Source organism: Pezoporus wallicus, unplaced genomic scaffold, assembly GCF_028554395.1.
Source record: "Pezoporus wallicus isolate ANWC-B61680 ecotype Strahan unplaced genomic scaffold, APGP_CSIRO_Pwel_v1 scaffold_11491, whole genome shotgun sequence".
Classification (NCBI taxonomy): domain Eukaryota; kingdom Metazoa; phylum Chordata; class Aves; order Psittaciformes; family Psittacidae; genus Pezoporus; species Pezoporus wallicus.
The window spans coordinates 8,630,547-8,651,571 of NW_026642649.1; the positions used below are offsets into that span (position 1 = coordinate 8,630,547).

A 21,025-nucleotide genomic window follows, 5' to 3' on the forward strand; every position below is an offset into this window, starting at 1 on the left:
AAGGCCCTATTATGTATCTGCCTCAGTTTTGAATGGAACCTTGATTAATGTCTTTTACTGGTGGCTTGCTAGACCTGTGAAACACATCAGTGGGAATTGTTTCAGGCTGGCTGTGAAGGCAAGCTCTTGTGGGCTTCCAGCTAAGAGAAAAAAGGTACTCACACAGAAAATTATCAAAGGTTCACTTTGGTAGAAAAAATGGGTTTTGTGCCATCGTTGTTGAAAAGTTCAAAGGTTTTTCTTTTCCCCGTGATTTTTCAGTGAAAACACCTGAGCAAATTCACCACAAATTTCCTGGTAGATTCAGTTCACAGTAGGCATTTCTCAGAGAAAAAAAACATTGGGCTTGAAATCTGTTTTTCTAACTGGAAGTGTTACCGTTGTGCTGTGTTATTTTTTAGTAAAAGAGCCAGTGCCTAAGAGTTTCATGCTGAGCAATTTTGAGTGGGGTGAGGTAAGTAATCATGGCAGTCAGGTGAAGTTCCCGATGACTGGAAAAAGGGAAATGTAACCCCCATTTTCAAGAAGGGAAAAATGGATGACCCGGGGAATTACAGACCAGTCAGTCTCACCTCTGTGCCTGGCAAAATCTTGGAGCAGATTCTCCTGGAAGGCATGCTAAGGCACATGAAAATCAACAAGGTGCTTGGTGACAGCCAGCAGGGCTTCACTAAGGGGAAATCCTGCCTGACCAATTTGGTGGCTTTCCATGATGGGGCTACAGAACTGATGGACAGGGGTAGAGCAGTTGATGTCATCTACCTGGACTTGTGCAAAGCGTTCGACTTGGGGGTATTGGTCAATGAGAAAATGAACATGAGCCGGCTTCAGTGTGTGCTTGCAGCCCAGAAAGCCAACCATATCCTGGGCTGCATCAAAAGGAGCGTGACCAGCAGGTCGAAGGAGGTGATCATGCCCCTCTATCTCTGCTCTCAAAAGGAGCGATGACTCGAAGGAGGTGATCCTGCCCCTCTACTCTGCTCTTGTGAGACCTCACCTGGAGTATTGTGTGCAGCTCTGGTGTCCTCAACATAAAAAGGACATGGAACTGTTGGAAAAAGTCCAGAGAAGGGCCATGAGGATGATCAGGGGACTGGAGCACCTCCCGTATGAAGACAGGCTGAGAAAGTTGGGGCTGTTCAGCCTGGAGAAGAGAAGGCTGCGTGGAGACCTTACAGCAGCCTTCCAGGATATGAAGGGGCCTATAGGGATACCGAAGAAGGACTCTTCATCAAGGACTGTAGTGACAGGATAAGGAGTGATGGGTTAAAACTTAAACAGGGGAAGTTTAGATTGGGTATAAGGAGGAAATTCTTTCCTATTAGGGTGGTGAGGCACTGGAATAGGTTGCCCAGGGAGGTTGTGAATGCTCCATCCCTGGCAGTGTTCAAGACCAGGTTGGACGAGGCCTTCGGTGATATGATTTAGCATAAGGTGTCCCTGCCCATGGCAGGGGGGTTGGAACTAGATGATCTTAAGGTCCTTTCCAACCCTAACTATTCTATGATTCTATGATTCTAAGTAGTCAGACAGTGACTTGCAGTGATTCTCCCTCACCCATCAAATATACAAGGAGAGAATGGCATCTCTGTATGTGTCATTTTTCAGTGGCCATGTGTGTTAGCAGGGTTCTGGCTTTAACCCTGACACAGAGGGATATTCACGCAACGTGACTGTGGCTATTTTACATTGCCAGTTGCTTTCCCTGGACTCCTTTGGTTGTCAGTGGAAAGCAAATACCTCTCTGGAGGGCAATTCAGAAAAGGAGCCTAATTTAGTTGTGCAGAATTGGTCTCTGGAGAATCTCTACTTCTCTCCATTGACTGTAAAGGGCATCTACGTTTGAGCTTAAAGATAGATGGTGGGAATACTTCCTTCTTTTTTTTCCCCAGCTTCCTCAGGAGTTCTGACCTGATTTTAAAGGCCCTGAGTAACTGGATCATGCGATGTTTCTTCTCGAGAGCTGCACACAAGGGAGTGCATTTCACAGTCCAGATTTGAAGGGCCTGGATGCTTAGACCCAGTGGATTTAAAAGACATAGGATCCAAAGGTTGAATCTCTATTAAGCAACTGGTAATGGACTACAAAGATAATAATCGTTAAGCTATACCAAGAGTGCAGAATTGATCTTGAGCAGCTACCTGGGGCAGGAAGTAGGGGAGAAACACGTGCCATGTTGTGGACAGGTATTTATATACAAATTGCTGTCTGGAGAGGAAACTAACTTTGTTTGCATTGAGCACAAAGCCACAGAATGGTGTTTCCACGAAAATGGCAGTCCAACAAAAGTTACATCTCCATCAACAGGTAATGCAGTATAAAGCGAGTAGATAGGTGGGATGAAAGAATGGGTGTTGAGCATCTCACATCCACTATGCTGGTTTCAGGGGGTGAGGCTGTTGGGGCAAGGAGGGCTGTTGTTCTTTGGACTAGCTTTAGTCTGGTCCTGTGGACTGGACCACTTGAGTGGCTGGTTGCATTTGGTGCTCTGATTGTATGTTCGGATGCAGTTTTGTCCTAAAGGAATCCTCAGGGTGCATCGCGGGCTAGTACAGTGATGACTGGAAGATGCGCATCAGAAGTGCTTTCTGAATCCAAATCAAATTGCTAATGTAGTCCTACCCAAAGACACTTTAAAGGGACAGACATTTATTTTAAGCTTCCTGAATGCCCTTTGTACAGCTGAGTAGATTTGCTTGAATATTTTAATCAACTTTGTTAAATTGAAGTTAATTTCCTTCAGAATGCTTCTCTCTAATTTTTCCTTCACCCCCCCTCCCTAATTCAGTGAACTCCTCTGCCTGCCCTTAAGAACATCAGAGCCTGGTACATGACCACCTTACATCCCAATGGTCAGCTGGCTGCAGCATGCCATAGGATGAGATGTTACTCCTGGTTTAGCTATATTTTGTATTTCCATTGAGCAGAAATCAGAAAGTACCCAGAGCTGGAAAAATTGTGAGTGACACACACAGATCTTTCACAGGATAAGGAAAGGAAGAAAGGTGACTGTAATAAAGGGTCAAGCTTGCTGTATTGTGGCTTGTACCTCTGACAGAGGGAAGAGTATTACTGTCTGGTAAGGACTCCAGAGCTTCAGCCAGTGATGAGGTGTTTCATGAACTCTGAACTAAAACCCCAATTCAGACATGTCTTAGTTACCTTGAAGGGGTGCCAATACACAATCTACACATGGTAGCAGAAAATCCATTTTCTACTTTTGTAATTTTTTTTATTATACACTTTTGTCCCATTTGCTTTTATGTTTTCTCTAGTTACTTTAGTCCAAGCCATGAAACAAATACTACAAGCTAAAATGTTTGTAGTATGTATTCCCTCTCATCCTTTATGTACAGCACCATAGCCTAATGGCATGTATGCCGTTTAAAGTTCCCATTAGCTTTGTGAATAGCACAAAACAAATATTACCTTATGCTCCAGACAGGATAACATCTAAAGGCATTAACTCTACAAGAACTTGGCCAGATTTTCAAGTATGGGTAATGAATGACCTACAAACCCTTACAACAGCAGCTTTCTCCTGCTGGCCTACTATTGCTGTCCCCTGGAGATGAGGCTTTGGAGAAATAATCATCAGCCAGTTCCATTCAGGCATTCACCCCTCTCCTGAGATTCACAAAAGGGTGATGAAGTACATGTTTGTGTGCTTTTTAATGCGATCAGCAGATGCTCCGTGGTGACCACAAAGAGTATCTGAAAGACAGAAAAAAACAACCTAGGTGGTTTTTGAAACAGCAGTGACCTGAAGTGGATGTTTTCAAACCGTGAATCTCCTTTAGAGCTGTTGTGTGTCGGGTATGTTGCACTTTAATCAGGATTTCAAAAGAGTACAAACAAAAACATGGGTAGGAAAAGGAAGAGTGGGTTACTGGCCTTGCCTAAAATTCAGAGGTAGCAGAGAGCTCACCAGAGAAATGCACACCCTTGCACACGTGCTATAGCACACAAATCCCATTTATAAATATTGCAGCAGAGGAAGGTACAAATGTAGTCATTTGTGATTTCAATAATTTATATCAATACACGATTCATGAATTCAGTATTTGCACATTTGGAGAATGCTACGGCTGAAGAGGATCTACTGGGAATGCAAGAGATGGGTAAATAATGGCTTCCATGTCTTTTCAGCACCTTGGAAGAGTAAGCTACAAAATTCAAAGATCCAGGTAATTCCTGACCTTAAAACTGCTGCCAAATACATGAATGAATGCAAGTCATAAAGCAAGAAAAAAATTACCCATGAACCTGAGTGTTGAAAACTGTCTAAACACTGAATTTGTAACTCTTAAGTCTGCAGATATATCTTCCTATACACAAAAGCAACTCTATTCAAAGATATCAGCAGCTCACTTTTCTTTGATTTTAGTACTGTAGTACATATGTGTGTGCATGTGTATATATATTTGTTGGGTGCATAAAATACTCTTCTATCTATCTCCTCAATAGATTCCATTTCCAAATCAATGTATATCAAAATGCCATGTGATACGTAGTCCACTGCGAAACCTTCCAAGGACTCAAAATAGTTTTGGGTCCTTGATAGAATTTCACCAGCGGATGTAGTGACCAGTAACTAGGAGAGTGGGGAAAGTGCATCATTATCACTTTGTAAATCTGACTCTGAGGTATATAAGGTTCTTGATAGCTTTGGGAGATAGCAATGTCAGTAGCAAGAGACTTTGCTTCTGTTGGGTTCTTTTTTAACTATTTTTATTTCCGTGTTTCAAAATTAGGGATGTTGGGGTGTGTTTTGATGGGAAGCAGGGCAGAGTCTCTTCTGCTGTGAGACCAGTGTGTCATCTGTCACGCTTGGTGGCAAGAGAGCTTTCTTTTCTCAACATGAAACACAATTCTTGCCAGAGGTAGGAACTTGGGCTTAGCTCTGATTTATTTATGTTATTTTTGTCATGGAAAAATGAAAAATTCAGGCAAATATCTTCAACAGAAAACTGATGACCAGCTGAGAAAACAGTCGAAACAAGGTGGGGAGATTAGAGTGGTTTAGTCTTTTGAAGAAAGATTTGATTACATTTTTCTAGCTGTCACAATTATTGATGGTTTAATCTGTAAGTCTTTTTGTGCCAACCTAATTTTCATTGATGACATGAAAATTTTATGACTCAAAAATTACTTTTCATTTTTATAGGTGATTTTAAAGGGAATTTTAAAAATAAAACTTCAAAGCTCCTGTTAAAGTGAATAATTCCTGCCTCAACTGTAACTAGCGTTTATATTCATACGGTGATGTAGACACTGCAACCACTTTCAACGCAAACAGATAATTCTGGCTACTGTGATTTGTTACCGGTATATTGCCACAGTCACTGAACAGTAGGAGAGGTGATGCAGTCGTAAAAACCCACCACCGTGCTTATTTTTGGAGTTGTCACAACTGGTAGTGCAACAGCAGATGGGAAATCTTCAGAAAGTTCTCATCCAAGTGTAGCTTGAACTGCTTAATGAGAAATGGAAATCTCCTGCTGAATGTGCTTTCAGTTCTTCTTTTAATAAAGGGTAAGAAAAGCCCCAAGAATTATTTATTGTTTGTCTCTGAAAGTGTCATTCGGAAACACAGCATCACAATGAGGGGCTCTACTTTATGTATGGTTTTTCCTTCAAAAAGGTAAACTATTCAACTGAGCCACCAAGGAGACAGAATCTGAGCGATTAAAGCATCTTCTTGCAGGGAAAAAATAATTGGCAGTTGCATTTTTTTGTTTGATACAGCTCTGCCCTAAAAATTGAACAGAAAAATCCTGTTAGGATGTGTTGTTGAGAGTTGTGTTTTATAATGCAGACACTATAAATTACAAACAAATAAAATGAAGATGCTAGTCATGTCCTTATCCAGATAAGCTGTGCTCTCATGATTAATCATGTCACCAGAAATCCATGTAGTCTATAACTGCTTGTCTTATTTATCTGTTTATTGGGCTATCAGATGTTCCCATATTATTAAATGCTTGCTCTCTACTGAGAAGGTACTTAACATTTTGCATCACTGTAGGCTTTTTCCAGGGCTCCAAGCTCCACAGCTTGGTAGTCCCATTTAGTTTCTGCTGTCCTTCAGGCAACACCATCTGTCAGCTGCTCCTCAGTTCCCTCATCAGGGCCTTGTCACCTGTGAGGACAAAGTTCTGATTAGAAGGCCTTCATTAGGTCTAGGGTGAGGTGCCCCTGCCCATGGCAGGGTATTGGAACTGGATGAGCTTAAGGTCCTTTCCAACCCAAACCATTCTGTGATTAGAGGCTGTACTTTTTTCAGTATCTAAGTTATTTGTAGGAGCTGTCCATAAGGGTAGACATTCTCTAACATCTGAATGTCCCCTTTCTCCCTGTAGCACCTAGCACATGCCAGCTAAGTGACAGTATGAGGGTGTCCCTACCTCAGGGGAGAACTTTCTGTTTTGAAAAGAAGGTTTCTGAGGGCAGTTCAATGTATTTTCCTTCAGGGTACGGTACTTCCCAGACGCAAGTTCACAGTCTAAGCCCTAGGCTTGCTCTGTAGTCAAGGAAGGATTTCCAGAGGGCAGATCTGAGCCACAGTTAGGCTTACTTGTCCTCTGGAAATGCCTCTGTGTATCTCCCCACTGTAGTAAGAGCCCAAGGTGATCAAAGTTACCACAGAGGAGCAAAGAAGTGGAGCAGCCCAAAAGGGTTTAGTTTGGCAGGAGAACTGCAAGACGGGGGCAGCAGAGGGGCAGCAGCTTCTGATCAGACTTGTCATAAAGTGACAGGAACTTCTGAGTGTTGAAGGACAGGAAAGCAGAGGAATTCACAGCTGGAAATGACTTTTTAGAAACATTACTGAACATTAAAAATTGTGACTTGAAGGATAGAATAAACAGGGCAAAACGCATCCTGTGTTCCTACCCTTCGTTCTTCCAGGTCACGAATTATTAGTCTCTAATTTCTGTGCATGGTCCTGGCAGCTGACATTTTCAGAGGGAAAATTGCTGGTTTGTAAGGAAGGAAAAGGGAAATTGGGAATGAAAAAGATGAAGCCAGAAATACTATTGAGTTCCAAGAGATATGGAAAGTGAGTAAGCAGTAGAGGAAGAGTCAAAAGAGCAGAAGAGGATCTTGATGTGATTAAATTAATTTGCTGAGATTTCACCAAATTTGTTTTTGAAACATTAATATGCATAGGATGCATGTTATGTGTGTGCACATAAGTAGGATACAATGCATAGGGTGCATGATATGAGTATGCACAAAAAAAGGATAAAATCAAGGAAAGCAAACTCTGTCACCTCCCAAGGCTGTATTAGTTGTGCATTAACTTCTTTTTAGCAAGACAACTTGCTCTTAAAAACTCCCATTGATGAAGGATCCCCATTCTTGCCTGGCAGTGTATTACACTGTTCAGCCATCATTATTTGTTTTCCTAATAGCTACTACAAATCTTACTTGCTGCTGTTTAAATCCATTGTTTCTTGTCCTATTCGTTGTGGAGAAGGAGTAGCAGGACATGCTTCTCCTGTTTGCAACAGTCTACTACATATTTGAATAGTTATCGTGCCAACTCTAAGCATTCTTTGCTCTAGCCTTTGCACCCCTCACTTACTCAGATATATGTCCTAGGCTGTTGTTACACCCAGCTGTTTCCCATATTTATTAACAAACGTACTCAAAACTGCCCAGAAAAGTCTAGTCAAGACCATCTATCTCAGTTTCTAAATGATGTGAAAATATGCCCATATGCTGAACAGGCAGCATTCCCATTTGCATGTCCCAGGGTGATGCCTACCTTATTTGTAATGGGAGACCGTTATCAATCCACCTCTTTAAAGTCTACTCTAATACCCTGATATTTTTTTCCACGGTTAAGCATATAACTTCCTGTCTTATGGGTGAAACTGTTCAACTGTTACAGATACAGTTGAAGATACTGTACAGAAGTACTGTACCTTGTACCTCTTGTCATATAAGTGCCATAGGGTTTTTTTTCCTAATTCTGTCCCAATCTCTACTGTGCTTGCAGCTACATCCACCTTGAGCTCACCAGAAAATGTAATAACCACGTTCTCTGTTTTGTCATTCTTGGCACCCCTGCAAACAGTGACTGGGACCTGGGACAAACCGCTGTAATATCCCTTAACAGAGGTACATCAATAGCCAGCCATTATAATTGTGCTCAGACGATCCTTTTCCAAACACTTGCATGCCCACTTTTGAGTGGTTCCATCAGAAAGCAATGATGCATCTTACACAACTTCTTCCAGTATGCCCAGTTCAACCTCAGCTTTCGTTTTTGGCTGCACTTCCTAATGAACTCTAGTATTTGTACCGCTGCCTTCTATCTTCCTGGCTGGCCTGATTATTTTCCAACAACTTTTGTAATTATCCTTGAAGAACTAAATTGCTATCTGTTATGTACAGTCCATCTGTCATTATGATAACTGTTCCTCTCATAATATTTCCATGTGGACTTTAATTGGCAAGCTTTTGTAGCTTGGCAAAGATTTAATGAACTTTGTCTTTACTCTGAAGAACAAATTTCAAAGGCAGGAACAGTAACAAGTATAGCTGCTACTCACTCATAACATGCTCTGGGTTTATGGTTAGATATCTCTTTACCGATGCATGACATTGCAAAAATAGGCAAACCTGACTTTTTCTAGCATATGCTTTTCTACACAGCCACCTTTATTTGGATAAAAAAGGCTGTGGAGCGCTCTCACAAGGCAACTTCACAGCCTTTGCTATACAAACCCCGTGTAACTTCAGGGCATGTTGTTTCAGCTTGCTGGCTGCACTGAAGGCTGCTGCTTGTGATGTTAGATGGCTCTCTGCTGTGCCTGCTCCCACCTTGGAATAAAGTCACTTCTCTCAGAAAATATATTGCAAAAATTTCATTGAGAACAGTTTAGAAGAAAAATGCCTGCAAGTGTATTAAAGCATAAATCTTCTGCTAGCGCCTAATAACAAAGGTCTGCTAGGCCAGCATCTTGGATTTAAAATCTCAAGTAGGTTAAAGGTAATTATGATCACGTATATGCAGCACTGTACATTGTGGCTTATATAATTAGAGGTCTTATTTCTCCACAGACTATTCAGAATGTAGCAAATCCTTACAGACTGCAACACCTTCCACCTTGATTCTTCGAAGTGTTAATGAAGTTTCCAAGGCCTCTCGGAATGTCCTTTTGTGGTTTTGTTTGTTTGTTGGGAAGGGGGAGATACTGTTTGTTTGTGGTTTGGTTTTGATTTTTTGTAGAGGCAAGAAGCTCTGACCAGAACTGTTGTGTGGCTTTAGGTGGGAACTTTACATGAAAGAACTCTGGTGTTGCGATTGTTAATATCCAGCTAAATCCATCAGAGTGCATTTCCTTTTTCTGAAGTAGTAGCATTGCATTAATTTGATTTCTAGTTAACTGTAGCAGTAGAAGTGGTAAAAATAGATTATTTCTTAAAGTATGGGAGAGTTTTCATTTTAGAGACCATTTAGGCATTGCTTATTTAGCAATCCATAATTTGTTATTTGCATCTATCTCTATGCTCTGCAGAAGAATTAACACTCTGCCTCGAAGAGTACTTCAGATTTAGGTGACGATAGCGGTTCAGGACTATAAGGGCTTTCTCCTCATTCTGAGTCAGGGATGAGAAGTACAGAATACAGTAGAGAATATATATTGTTGTAAGCACCAGCTCTTTGATAAGATAGAGAAGAGGGATTACGGCTGTTAGGCACTTCTACTGTCACTTTTGAAAAATGCAACATTATTATTCCTTATGGCCAGGGACTTCAGATCTAATAACTTTATTCTGCATGCAGTTAATCTAATTTTTGCCAATTTTTTATCTAATACTTTGGTTTGTTGCTTTTGTTTCTTTACATCTAATATCAAGTAGCAAAGTAACTCAGCGTATCTTCTGGATGTGGCTTTCTTTTAATGGTAAATAAAATAACATGTAGGCAAGTTACCAGTCCTTTTCATGGTATTGGAATATTTTGCATGTAGACCATTCAGCATGAGAGATCATTACTCGCTAAAGTTCAGCTGGTGCTTGGCAAAGCTCTCAGTGTTTGCTGTTCTTCTGCGACAAGGGAGATGCGTTTTGAAGAGAGGTAGTTGACTGGGGACTTGGTGGAACTGTTTGCATGGATTTGAATGAGAAGGTTTACCAGTTTTAACAAATTCCAAATTGCTGTATGCTTTCTTGCTCCCGCTACTCTCATGGTAACAGAGAACTCTGATTCATGATGCTGATTTGAGGGCCTGCCAATTATTTTAAGTGTGAAAGGAAGGACTAGATCTACTCCTTTTTCATTTTTCTCTTTTTTCCTTTCTCTGTTTATTCACTTTTTTGACTTCCTTCTTGAAGAACTGGCCTTAGTTTCTCTCAGAAGTAATCACTTTCAGAAATGCCGCTTGCACCATCTCTTCCTGCATCAGCAGCTCCCTAGGTTTGGAAGCCCAGGAAGCCTGGCTTTGAAAACACTGGATAAGTAACTTCAAATTCCTTATGAACAAAGGAAAAAAAAAAAGGGCATTGGATTTTGGAAATTCATACACAAAGCTCTTTTTGAAACTATTTGTCTTTCTCTTGGTGAGAAGGGAGCTATGGTGGTTGCTGAGAGAAGAGGTAGTGCAATAAAGCCAGACACAAATGATTAACAGGGGTAAAGAGAGGACTGAGGGAAGTTATTTATATTAAATAGGTTGTTGAAAATCCTTTAACACATACATTTGTTTCTTTCTTTAAGCTGTTAGTATTTTATCTAAAGCTCTTAACAATTCATTAACTCATTAGAGCACAGTCTCCAGCTGAGCACCCAAGTAGGAGCTTTCAGTGTTACTGCACCAGCCAGGCCATCTTCTGAATCAAACTTTGAGTACAGGCTTCATGAAGGGTTTGAATTCAGTTTGGTTACTGCTGGAAATTGAAAGTTGACTAAACTGAGCTTGTTTTAAATAATGACTGAGCTTAGAATCTGGTTCATGATCTGTTCACTATAGACTAAACAGGTTTTGAAAGATATTAGGAGGATTAATACCTTCCCAATAGTCTTTGGCAATGGCATTAGCATTTGTAAGTAAACACTAATAAAATTCCAAATTTAAGCCCACTTTTCATCACTGTGTGGACACCACTTGCTGATGAGAAGTCACTGTGGAAATGAATAATAAGGAGGAGCTGCCAAAATTTGTCTTCACTTGAATGGTGCCATGGTCCAAGTTACACAGCTTCAGTAGTGGGAGACAAATGAGCAGTGATTATCATTTATTCTCAGGAGCAATGGTGGTATGAATGGCTCTATCCAAAATAATCAGGGTGTTGGCTATAAGCCAAAGCAAAGGAAAGAGCAACACATGGTGTTGTACGGATTTGGACAGTTGTATAGCTTCTGACTGTGGAAAAATGTAAAGTGAATGGATGGGAAGGAGGGTGGAGGGGGAAAAGATGTTCTAATACTGTCATTTGAGAAGATGAATAGCTGTGAGATCAGACTTCCTAGTGCAAGTACCTTTAAAACACAAAAAAAACCCCCAGTATTCTGTTTCCTGTATGCATTTCTTCTGTACTCAGGAGGCTTACACAGTGCTTTTCACCCTTTTCTCCACATGAATCAAACACCCCCAGTCCTCGACTAAGTGGGAGGTCTATCCACCAATCATGTCCTGCTCATTTGATTTCTAAAGTAGTAGTTAAAGCATAAAAGTTTGTGTGAGAATATGAAATGCTTCAACCCACTTTTTTTCTGGTTAGTTGTCTTTCTCTCTTTCTAACTTACCTGTTCACTTTAGATAATGGGATTGGTGCTTAGAAGGTGTCTTAGAGCTCCTGCTGGATAGGCAAAGAAATGTTTTCTGCTCCTGCAGCGCTGGTAGAGTTCCTGCTGCATGGTACTGTTAATACTTGCTCTACATACATTCTGATTTTTCTTCTCATCATCAGACACCCAAAAAGAAAAGCAATACTGTGCTCTCAGTTGGAAGATCAGGACTGAAAAGACTGAGATCTAAGTTCTTTGGGAAAGGCTGCAGTCCCACTGGATTGACAGCTACGGCACCCCTTTGTGTTGAGGTGGACTCATTTGGAGGTTTGGTTTCTTTTTAACTACTGAAAGAGGTGGGCAAAACAGCATCAGATTTATTATATAGTAATCCAGTACAAGAGTTGTCAGTGCCATATTATGATGGAGCTCTTTACTTACTGTATTTTGCACATTGCAGCCCTCTATGAGCTGCCTTCCATCATCAGCACTCTTTTAAGGATCTTAATTTGTGTAACCACTATAGGAGAGGCTCTGAGCAAATTTTATCCAGCCTGAGGCGCTACACATTAAACAGTCTTGTGAACCTTGGAACTAATGAAACCAGATCTTCTACTTCATTAAACTGACAGTTTATTGAAGTTTTCATTCCTGTCATTCATTTTTTGCTAGTTTGTTAGATTTGTTACGTTCATCCCTCCATAGAGTTGCAGATGAGGTCACTGAAGGGAGCTGTGTTTGCAATAGAAAAGAAATGGGGAAAAAAAGAAAAAAAGAGGCAAATTATGACTTTCTGAGCTTTGTTTTTAAAATCAAAGTCAGTTGTAACAAGCAGCAGACTTCCTGAGCATCCTACCCGCTGCATTGCAGAGATAATGTGAATGACAGCCATTGTGATATCACCTTGGGGAACAGCTCCAAACAGCCATTCTTTAACAGCCGTCTTATCATCCTACTGGCTGATTTATACATTAATTAATTATATATGGCATAAACTGTAGCCTGGTAAAAATGATATGAGCCATTTCAGGACAGGGAACATGATATTTTGCCAGCACTAATAAGAGGCTACAGCTTTATGTCAACCTGACAATATAGAGTCTCGGGATTGACGGGGTTTGTCTTGGCCTGAGCTTGTAGCTTGGTTAACACCTTCCAGCAGTTACCTGACTGGTGCCTAAGATGGATAGGCTTTAGCTCAGTGAGTCTCATGGTCAGAAAAGCACAGACAGACCCCACTATCCTTGTGTACTCAACAGCAGTGCTTTGATTAAGTGAGGCTGTGTGCAGCTTTCAAAGTTTGGCTGGGATGTGATGAAGAGGAATGAGATTGGGATGAGAAAATTAACAATTAGTCCCACGTAGACCCAAGACTGAAGAAGGAGGAAAATCCCACCATTAAGGTCCTCCCAGCAAGGACTTCAGAATGACAGTGGTGTGTTGTAACTCTACCGCCACCAGCATGAGATGAGGGAGACTGAAATGGTCAACCTTAGGACCCTAATGCTGCACCTAAACAGTGAACATAACACCAGAGAACAGGATTGGTATTGGCTGTTTTGTCTAAAAAATGTAGCTGCACCGTCAATGAGGTTTTTCTCTGTTACTGAGATAATTAGGGACCATTGGACAGCTAAAAGAGTAACAATGAATTCTTATCTCAATGGATAGTGTGCTTTCTTTTGCCCATAACAAGATATTGATGCTAACAAAATAACCCAACAGTAAATTTGGTGCTGAATTAACATAGCTGCATTTGTACTTATGGTACCAAAACTGTGAGTTATTTTGTTTTATGGTACATACCAAATACGGTAAAGAGACCAGTCTTGCAACATATCTTGACTAAGTGCTGAAGCAGTTCTAATTCCTTCTAGTTAGTTAAAACATGCTCTGGTTCTAACAAGCTGCACCACAAAGCTTAGTGCCTTGCTCTCCAATTAGCAAAAGCCAGATATTATCCATATCAAGGGTAAACTTGTCTTTCCCTATTCCTTGATATTCCTCATCAAAGCTTTAATTTACTAGGCCCCTGCCTTTCAAACCCAAACTTGATTCTCCCTTACTTGAATGGGGTGCTAAAATCCTCATGTACAGGCAATGGGTGATGAGACATTGTAAATTCTTAATAAATCTTGCCTCCCATACTGTGAAATTTAGAAAGTGAGCTCTCCCAGGCAGATTCCCCAGTGGCTTACAACATATCAATCTGAATTTTCCTTCCCTCGTCATGGCTTTTATCATGAAACTTGAAGAAACTTACCCATTTCTCTGTCAACATTGATGGAAACTGAGCTGCAAATTCAGCGATTACCAGGGGCCCAAATTCTCTTATTTTCTCACCTTTCCACATGATTTCATGTGTACAGATCCTCCTGATTTACTTCACAGAATCTTGAAAAGCATCTTTTCCTTTGCAAACCAGACTAAAACATCATTTTAACCTATGAAGAAATAGCACTGGGCTTGTTTCTTGTTCACATACTCTACAAATACAGTGTCTGAGTAACGACGGAGACTTTCTGAAGTGTTTTCTCTCTTGATTTGATTTGCTATTGAGTCAACATATTATGCTGTGATGGCAAGCTTGTATTCCAGAATACAGGATGCTTTTAAATTACCATAGGCACTAAAGAATGTAATGACTTATTATGGTTTGTTGTCTGCCTTTTGGTTGTGTGTGTGTTATTTACTATACTCATGATATTTACTTCTTCCTCACATTTTCCATGCTTTCATTGCCTTAATGGTCAGAGTAAATATTTTACGTTACAGTAGGAGTGGTAAAACATATTCCATAGTGAGAATGAAGTAAACAACCCAATACTGTATCTTTACTCTCTAATTCCATAGAACTGAGGGGGTTTCAGTTTTGTTTTGGTCTTAAATCTCAGAGCATCACTGCTGAAGTAAAGTTTACCTCTAATTAAAACTGGCCTACAAGCCTGATAAAATATTCTTGTGTAACCAATTCCTCTACTTGGGGCATACAAATCTACTACATGATGAAATCAGTTTCTCTAATGATGCAGCTGGCAAAAACAAAAACATTATTCATAGCTAGCAACAAATTTGAGAATGCTTTAACAGCCCCTCAACTTATTCTTTAGCGCAGCTTTAAGGTCATTGCTCCAGTGACAGATACACCCTAAAATAACAGATATGGAGTAAAAGCCTGAGTATAACTACATGAGGGAAATGGGGTGCAAGGGGACAGAAAGGGTGCACCTTTTGTAATTGTGGCCTGCATTAAAATGATATTGAGCTGGGCCAGGAGTCATATCCCGGATTAAAGATCTTTAGGAAAGAGTTTCAGCAAGAGTCAGCAATTTCTTCCTCCCTGCAAAGAAGTTAAGCTTTTCTTGGGATACACCACTTGCAGTGTATAGCCTCAAGTGTAACACAGATTTATTTGGCTTAGCATCTTAAGTAGGTGATATTTGCAAGAGTATTCCCTTCTCCTCTTCTTGCCAAGGCAGGAAATAATATTAATCAGCTTTGCTAAAGTCATTTTGCTCCATTATTTCAGGTAGAAAGACCCATGGGAAGACAAGGTCAGAACTCAACAGAAGGGAATAAAAACTTAGGGGAGCAACAAGGAGGAAAAGAAAGGAATGAGGAAACAAATATGAAAACAAGAGAAAAAATAAAGGAAACACACAAAGTATAGAGATCCTGATCAGTAGTGATGTTCAGGTAAAGTATTAATTTTAAGCCTTTTAAAGCTTAAATACTTTGGAGCATTGGGCTAGAGGAATTGCCTAAATACCAAATTGCACTAGTTGAAATAAAAACTGTCAGGTAGCATGTCCCAGTGCTAATTAAGCCAGTACAAATTGGTGTTCTAAAATATACTGATTTAAGACCTTGGTTACGTTTGTGAATTTATCCCAGTCTACAGAACAGATTTCACAGGTGAAATTAACAAGCCAGGCAAAAGTACATGTCATGCTTCCACAAGGAGTGCTTTGGTTTACAAATGAACATGTGCTAACGGCAACCTACAACTAAGTTCACGGGAATTACACTATTGTTTGGTACTTCTGCTATTGCGAGGCTGCCAAAGCTTGCTATTAATCTTGGTTTTCCCTTCCTGCTTCTGTTCCACTGCCACTTTTGCTATACAGAGAAACCTCTCTTGAGCTCTGTGCTAGCAGCTTTACCCATCTCTTCCTTTTTTCCAGCTGTGCTGTCAATCTCCTGTCTGTCCTTTACGGTTCATAGGCAGAACCTTGGAATGTGAATAATAACGGTGCTTTAGTGATCTTTAGTGATTATACCCCCATGACTGGGCTGATACATATTGAATCTCAATTTGAAACATCTTCCTCATTGGTATTTGGATATCATGGTGAGAAACCTATTAGTAATGTCCCTGATAGAATATTCCTGCAGTGGAAGCCTGGGCATGACTTGGCACTGTTGGGGAGGGAGTAACTTCAGCCATGGCCGAGGGAATTCAAACATCTGAAATGGTGTCAGGCAAATGTGACAGGTATTGTGGCATAGTCAACATAGTTTTGTAAAGGGCAGGCAAGGAAAAGCAGAGGATCTGCAGAGGTAGAGGTTTGCTGCATGTTTCATCAAATGCATGAGCAGCCCAGCTGGATGTGGCAGTCTGTCTGAAGACATAGGAGACAGATTTTCTAAGGTGACAAAGTACCAAAAGAAGAATGCAACCAACTACAGCAAAAATCTCATAGGTGCTAATCTGCATTTTAGGCACTTCAAAAACCTGACCGTGAGCCTTAAGTAACTGGCTATCTGCTTTCTCATGGAGTAGATACTCCCCTCCATCCCTCCAAAAAAAACAAACCACAACTTGGTAGGTTTGTTCAATTGTAAATACATTTTCTAGAAATTTCTGTGCACATTTGTACATTGTGTACTGGGTCTTGTGCATAGAGAGCTTAATGAACAGAACCACTTTTTGGTTTAAATTTCAGACATTTTAAAGCAAACGCTGTATGTATAACGCCTTTGCACTTTCTTAGACTGCATATAGTCTTTATTAACGTATTTAAGGTAGATGCAGGATCACAGATAACAAAACTGACATCGATATTTTACATTTGATGTGCATACCACTTTAAAATTAAGCTCATTAAGGATAATCGAATGATCCATTGGCAGGCCTGCAGCTGCAGACCGAGAGGTGACAGGCTATTTGGTGAACAATTTACCAAGTGTCTCACTCCCTCCTCCGTCTTAACCATGGGCATTGTAAGTTCATTCTATTAACCTTAATAGGTTTGCTTTCAAAGTGTTTTACTCTGAAGATTTAAACGTGAACTCTATCATATGTCAGCCTGCAGCTAACTTAAGCAACTAAAGTAAAAGAAGACGCAATACATTTATCTATGAGCATATTTGTATGTATGTCCACAAGTAGTAGCATCTAATGCACATGAAGAGATGATGTACTGTGCCCTGCATGATGCTCTTCACTGTAGGTGTTTTGTTATTCCATAGGGTCTGTCCGGAATTTTTCTTTCAGTTAAAGAAGCATTACTGGCAGGCATCTCCAGCTAGCTGAGTGTCTTTGCATGCACTAGTTGGAAAGGTTGTGGGCGAGAGAGAAGCTTGTTTTCCTCAAGTAGCAATTCAAGCAGATAACATGAGGGCTGCCCTCTCTCCCAGCAGGACGTTCTTTTCTCTTCACCTGGGACCCAAAGACAGAATTAGCAAGCAGTAACAGAGTTAGCATTTGAGTTGAGGGCAGGCTCAGGCAGCTTTGTTCATATTAATGGGACAGAATAGCAGCCATTATCTTTTCTCTATTGCTGCTTTTTAGAGGGCTCATCAGGCAGTGCTGCTGCCACTTCAACAGAACCTAACAAAGACACTGAAGCAGGCCCTCCATGCCTCCATCGTTTCCATCCCAGAGATTCCTCAAAGTGGCTCCCATCACAGTGATACTACCCCTGACTGATTTAGGTCCTTGCAGGCCTCAACATTTCTATCTTTACTTTGATGAGTTAGAGCAGTGGCTTGCAGAGGTCATTACAGCTGTAACTGTCAGCTGTCAATAGCCCCACTTTCCATCACCCTTGGGGTCATCACCACAGCGAATGTTATATGGGCCTTGGCCAAACTTAGCTCAGTCAAGACACCAGTGATTTGTGAGCAGGACCTAGACCTGTTCTTACCCTGAGACACTATTCACCTTCTGATCTCCACTACCTTAGGTTCATGTTGACTGCCCTGCTTGCTCAAATGACTGCAGGTAAAGGCTGCCCTCTGCAGTTGTACAAGACCACTTCATTCCCCTGGGGCAGGGGTGAGAACCTGATAGACCACCATGTAAAAAGCTACTGCAACTTACTTTCTCTCACTCAGAACACAGTGGCATATGGACATGGCGAGAGATGCAGGAAAGCATTCCTCACACCTCAGCAGCCCATGCCATCCCATCTGCTCTCACATCCAGTTAAACGATATTCACTTCCCAAATGCTGCCTCCTCGTGCCACCTACTGAGAGGGCTATGCTTGAGGAATAGTGCAGTTAGCAAGGCTCAGGATAGAGACATCAAGAACTAAAAATCCATGTATTTATTTGGTGCTGTGGAATGCACTTATATTAGACTGTGCTGAAGACATGGTCCTGAGAGGAAAATGTGGAGTGATTCTCCATACTGGCTGTCCCACACTGCGAAGACAATGAGAGTTCCAGACCAAAAAAGACAATCTTTCCAGGCAGAACAGAATGCAGCATCTCATGGGATTGTTCCTACTTCTTAACTCTTCTTGTGCTGCCAGGACACCACAGTGAAGGCCTCTCAGAAACTCCTAACCAGGTTGGTCAAACAGCTTGCCTAGCATCTCTGCCATCTGCATAGTCTCCTCACTCCACAAAGAATACAGTCATAGCTATTAGACTGCACAATCTCTGTTTGAATTTGTCCATAGTGAGTTGATAGCAGCTGCTTAAGTAAAAATTCTTTATTTCTAAAAGTTATCACTTCAATACACAATCTCTTTCCAAAGTTTATCCTGCATTCATCTTCATGACAGAATATTGTTCATTAGCAAAATAAATCTTCTCAATTTGTATAGAATAGCTTGATAAACAAATGCCATCTGTCCATTCATTAGTAATACAGATTTATTTGTATTTGGCTGTTGATCTCAGGTTGATTTAAAAGTATGGGTATACTTCATTGATGCTGTTGTACAGATGAGGAAACAAAGGCGTAGAATGCTACAAACCAGATCTCTCCAAGATAAGTTAGTTCCTAAATTGATCCATACTTGACGATATAGATCTGTGTGGTTTGATTCTGTCTACCCATGTCAGTAGTACAGCATGGATTAAAACTCGGCTCTTCTGAATGCAGTGTCTTGCCTAGTGAGCCACAGGATTATTCTACCATCATTTTCTTCTGCTTTACTGTGTGTCTCGATACAATCCATAAGGTTTATCTCCAGTCTGCTCTACACCACTACAGAAATAGGTTGCACTTAATACTACTTTTTTTTTCTTTTTCTTTTTTTCTTTTAATGTATTATCATCTCCTCAGGACTTGTTGAAACAAATGTGAAGTTGGCTCTATTAACTGTTCCAGGACCTGGACTCGAAGAGTGTGTGTGTTAGATTCTGTCTGCCTGCATGTAGTGCTGACTGTGTGTAGGTTTTTGTTTGTTTGTCTTTTTTTCTTCCCTGAATGATTGTACCTTTCAAATTGGTGGTTGGGTTTTAAGGAGGTTATGGGGACTTGAATTGTTGGCACAGGGGAATTGCAAGGATATAATGTCTATAATAAAGCATCCCATTTATCCACTGATGCCTGCATTTTTTTCAATTATAAAGTACTTAGGGATATTCAGGCAGATAGCTGAGCTAGCTAAACATTCCTAACCTTATTATTCTGCACAAATACTGGAATAGGTACCAGAATGAACCATCCCAACTCGTTACTTTTAACACTGGTTCATTTTAATATAAAGTTAGCCTGTGGAGAGAAGGAGAAAATATTCTTCACATCTATACACTGCACAAAACCTGACTGCCAGTCTTGTACAGACTGTTCTAGTTTAGCAATAAAATTGGAATAGCAGGAGGAACAAATACCCATACTTTACAAGCAGCTTGTTTCAGAAGTCACCAAGAGGGACCTCTGAAGGTACTTGGGTAATTTTGAGTCTACCTACTTTCCAGTCAAAAGGCTTCAGATACACGTTCCCAGTTACTGAGATCTGCCATAGTTTTTGAACAGTACCAAAAGTACTTTTCAGTCAAGCAGAGAGACAGGACTCCTGTTCTGGGTGAAGGATGGCAAAAGGGAATGGACAAAAAATAAACCATTAGATGATGATGTCTGGCATTACCAGACCAATTTGTCTTTGGTCTAGGGAAGGGACATTATGCTGTGAATTCTAGAGACAGGTCCTATCATTTTGTTGGACAACATCCTTAAATACCTCTAGACCTTGCAGTCCCAACTAGATTGGGTGATTTCAAAGAAGGAAAAAAGTTCTAAAAGCAACTAATGCTACTATAAATTAGCCTCAGCTGTTTACCTGACTATTGATCATCCTAGGGAAACACAGCAGACCCTGCAGGCTTTAGCCCTGTTGTATAAATCCCATTTAAATCCCCTTGCAATTCATGCTGACTTCCCTCTTCTTTCCTTGCCAAGTCTCAGAAGATGTTCTGAGTAAATAAAAGCTGCTGCCCTGCTAATAACCCTTCAGCTCTTCCCATCTGATCAGTTTTAGTCATGCTGAAGTGCAGTGCTAGTCAAGTCATAACTATGCTCTACAGAAGCTGCTTCTGTATGAATGACTGCTTCTCTGAATAGTTTTCCTAAAAGAAGAGGAAGCTAACTGGAATCTGATAAGAATAATTTTTACATATATAAATATATATAAAATATGTAAATGGCAGTTTCTGCATACACAGACCAGTCATCAAGTCTGTGCAAAATTAATGGTGAATATTATCAGGTGAGAGGCATGACTGGCTGGCTGGTTACCAGAGGAGGTTAAAAAGTCTGAACACTCCCTCAGCCTTTCCTGCAAATCATTCAGGAACCTGCTCTGTCAGACAGCCTCATCTGTCACTCAGGAGCTACATCTGCTTGCCTGTTTATTTTCTTACTTAGGGTTGAGGTCACCTGCCCTCCTTTTAGCTAATCAGAGGAGACAGCAGTAATCAAAGCACAAGATCAGTGCTCTTGGGATGTCTTTCTTGAATAGCCTCCCTGTATGTTCTTCTGCAGACCTTGCAAAGTGATGTAGACATATACATGCCGAGGAAAAGAACAGGGGTTTGGTTTGA

At 40.7% G+C, this 21,025-nt stretch overlaps 1 long non-coding RNA gene across 1 annotated transcript; it reads left to right on the plus strand.

The window, feature by feature from the left end:
• The first annotated feature begins 3,553 nt into the window (after positions 1-3,553).
• LOC130611135 (uncharacterized) lies at positions 3,554-16,310 on the plus strand. Its single transcript, XR_008975169.1, has 3 exons — positions 3,554-4,188; positions 4,756-4,884; positions 15,274-16,310. It is a non-coding gene; the product is annotated as an uncharacterized LOC130611135 (long non-coding RNA).
• Positions 16,311-21,025: the final 4,715 nt, after the last annotated feature.